Below are 3,656 nucleotides of genomic sequence, written 5' to 3'. Positions count from 1 at the left end.
GTACAGATATTTTTTATTACTCCTACATTTTACATTTCTTTTATCCCTACCAAACTGTTATATTCTTTGATTATATGGATTATTTATCTACTTTACATAATTTAAGATTGTATCTTTTGATCTTCCTTGTTGTCTAGCAGTGTGGAATGTTCCTCTGTTGGAAGCTCCAGCTCTGCAGTCAGAGACTGGATGCTGACAAGGAGAGACACTATGCTAGGATCTGGAGTGCTGTACTTCTTTCATGAATAAATCTATATTTTTATACATCCTGGATTTCTATGAATTATTCCCAGCATGCAACATAAATTTGGCGACGAGGTGGTGAAGACAGCATTCCACGGACCCTCCGCCTTATTTTGGGGATTTATTTGAAGATTGAAGATCTATGCAGAAATATTTAGTGTCATCTCTCTATTTTTCTACTGTTAAATTTTTCTTCACATTGTTCCTGAATTATTAAATTCTTACTCTACTTCGATCCAGTCTACCTTGCTCCGTTTATCTGCCATATTTTCAACTGATTGGACTCGTTTCAACGGTAATATCTACTCATCTGCAACATTCTCTGAGGATATTGACACAGCGCAGAGTTTCAAGCTAAGGTGTGACTTATTATTGAAGGTAATTATTTGAAAACTGTAAACCGTTTTTCTTGACTGCTGGTTTATCTATTTATTGACTTTCACTTGAACTTTGTTGCTGAAGATTATTTACAGTCTAGCGACACTTTTAGTTTAAATGAACTTCTTTGCTGAAGATTATATCACAGTCTAGTGACGAGTTCATACTAATACTTGAAATTTATTTTTACTGTAATGTTTTCATATAAAATTCATAAGAGCCTGGTTGCTAAAGATGGTGTCACAACCTAGCGATGTACTCATATTTTTCTAGTATTTATTTTATTTATTTATTTATTTATTTATTAAGTTTATATAGCGCAACAGCTACCCGTAAGGGTTTCCCGGCGCTGAAAGACAATCGCAGCAAAAATACAATCGCAGGAGAATTATTGGACAAAAAGCCAGGTCTTCACGGCTCTACGGAAACGAATGTGGCATTTCTCCATCCACAGAACCAACGGAAGTGAGTTCCAAAGTTTGGGTCCCATGGTTGCGAATGAGCTGCCGCCCATTCTCGAGAGTCTAAACTTAGGAATACAGAGTAAGTGTTGGGAAGAAGAGCGAAGTGAACGGGCAGGGATATAAGGTGTAACGAGGGACTGAAGATAAGAGGGGGCAACTCCAATCTTGATCTTGTGCATAAAGCAAAAGATCAAGATTTGCTTACCTTTTGCTAACATATTCTTTACTCAATGTTTTTATGTTGCATGCTGAGAATAATTCGTAGAAATCCAGGATGTATAAAATGTAGATTTATTCTTGAAAGAAGTACAGCACTCCAGATCCTAGCAGAGTGTCTCTCCTTGTCAGCATCCAGTCTCTAACTGCAGAGCTGGAGCTTCCAACAGAGGAACATTCCACACTGCTAGACAACAAGGAAGATCAAAAGATACAATCTTAAATGGTGTAAAGTAGATAAAGAATACATATAATCAAAGAATATACCACAAACCTAAATGCACTTAAAGTCCTTGTAAATGTCTCAGGCTTCATCTTCCCCTTTGAGGTTTGCACCGACCCCTCGGCTCCTGTTTCTGCCCCAGCCCTTGCTGCACAGCTGCTGTAGTATTAATGCCTTGGAGGACCAACCACAGATGAATACCACGAAGGGTTATTCCTTGTTTTCCTTTTATTGCTCAACAAAGAGTACAGATTTGATCAATATCTCGGGGAATAAAAACGAAAGCACCAGTTTACTCTTCTCTCACCACGGAAAATGTTTATTCTATTTCAGGCTATGGGAGAGGCACTTCCAGTGTTTGTTTTGACATTAACCCTGTGTTGTGCTTCAGTTTTATGACATAAATCGCTTGCTGTGTTGTTTGTTTGTTTAATGACATTAATCTCGGCTGTGTTGTTTGTTTGTTGTTTAATTACATTAATCCCTTGCTGTGTTGTATGTTTGTTTAATGATATTAATCTTGCGCTGTGCTGTGTTTTATTTTGTTTAATTGCATTATTCTCGAGCTGTGCTGTGTTGTGTGTTTGTTTAATTACATTAATCCCTTGCTGTGTTGTATGTTTGTTTAATGATATTAATCTTGCGCTGTGCTGTGTTTTATTTTGTTTAATTGCATTATTCTCGAGCTGTGCTGTGTTGTGTGTTTGTTTAATTACATTAATCCCTTGCTGTGTTGTATGTTTGTTTAATGATATTAATCTTGCGCTGTGCTGTGTTTTATTTTGTTTAATTGCATTATTCTCGAGCTGTGCTGTGTTGTGTGTTTGTTTAATTACATTAATCCCTTGCTGTGTTGTTTGTCTGTTTCATGACATCAATCTCGCGCTGTGTTGTGTGTCTGTTTAATGACATTAATCCCTTGCTGTGTTTTTGGTTTGTTATTTAATGGCATTAATCTCGCGCTGTGTGTTTCAGTTTCATGACATTAATCTTGCGCTGTGCTGTGTTGTGTGTCTGTTTATTGACATTAATCCCTTGCTGTGTTGTGTGTCTGTTTAATGACATTAATCCCTTGCTGTGTTGTGTGTCTGTTTCGTGACATCAATCTCGGCTGTGTTGTGTGTCTGTTTCGTGACATCAATCTCGGCTGTGTTGTGTGTCTGTTTAATGACATCAATCTCGGCTGTGTTGTGTGTCTGTTTAATGACATCAATCTCGGCTGTGTTGTGTGTCTGTTTAATGACATCAATCTCGGCTGTGTTGGTTTCCAGGGGTTTAAGACTTGAGGAGTTGGAGTGTTTTCCATCAGCTGTGAGTTTGCAGCCGCTGTTTGCAGTGTCCACAGTTTGCACCGGTGCGGTTTGTGCTGTCACTGCTGGTCCCTTAAAGGGAGGGCTGGAGCCCCTGCAGCATCAGACACCAGAGGGGACTCCTGTACCTGGTGCACAACTCTTCTGTGTGTAAGAGAGGGAGAGGAGGGGTGCCCTCACAGTGACCCGGGGACTCTTTTACAAAGTTTCTCAGCAGAGCAACAACTCTCGGGGCTAGTGAAACTACTGTGCTAAAAGGACATATTGAACCATCAGATGAGTCTTTTCTCTTGTGCCCTCATAAACAATAGTATGATTGGTTTGATTGTGAAATGCAGTACTTTACTTACACCTGTTAGTTGTGTAAAGTCTAAAAAACTCAGACGATCAATACAAAATCTACAGCAATACTTACCACACCAGCTGCTCTTTCACGATTCAAAATAGACGGACAGTCCTCATGTATGCAGGGCGGTTCCATGGTGTAATGGTTAGCACTCTGGACTCTGAATCCAGCGATCCGAGTTCAAATCTCGGTGGGACCTGAGAGACTTTTATTATTTACTTAGTTTATAATTATTATGGGTCTTGAGCAGTGGGCAGAGAAGCCAAGTTTACCTCTGACATACCCCTTCTCTTCCCGCTTTCATTCTCCTGGTCTCTCTGGCCATCTATACATTAATCTTTAGGTGGTGCTGGGCGGCACATGACGCTACACATAGGTGTTGTATGATTCCTGTGTCTGTGTGGACACCTTTCTCCTGTGGCTGCACAACAGTAACACGCAGAGTGTGGACCTGATTTCAGCGCCCTTCACACCCG

The 3,656-nt window shown here is 39.9% G+C and overlaps 1 non-coding gene across 1 annotated transcript; it reads left to right on the top strand.

The window, feature by feature from the left end:
* Positions 1-3,307: 3,307 nt before the first annotated feature.
* TRNAQ-CUG (transfer RNA glutamine (anticodon CUG)) lies at positions 3,308-3,379 on the top strand. The gene has a single exon. It is a non-coding gene; the product is annotated as a tRNA-Gln (tRNA).
* The last annotated feature ends 277 nt before the right edge of the window (positions 3,380-3,656 follow it).

Source organism: Lissotriton vulgaris, chromosome 1_1 (genome assembly GCF_964263255.1).
Source record: "Lissotriton vulgaris chromosome 1_1, aLisVul1.2, whole genome shotgun sequence".
NCBI lineage: Eukaryota > Metazoa > Chordata > Amphibia > Caudata > Salamandridae > Lissotriton > Lissotriton vulgaris.
This window is presented reverse-complemented; position numbering and strand designations above follow the sequence as displayed.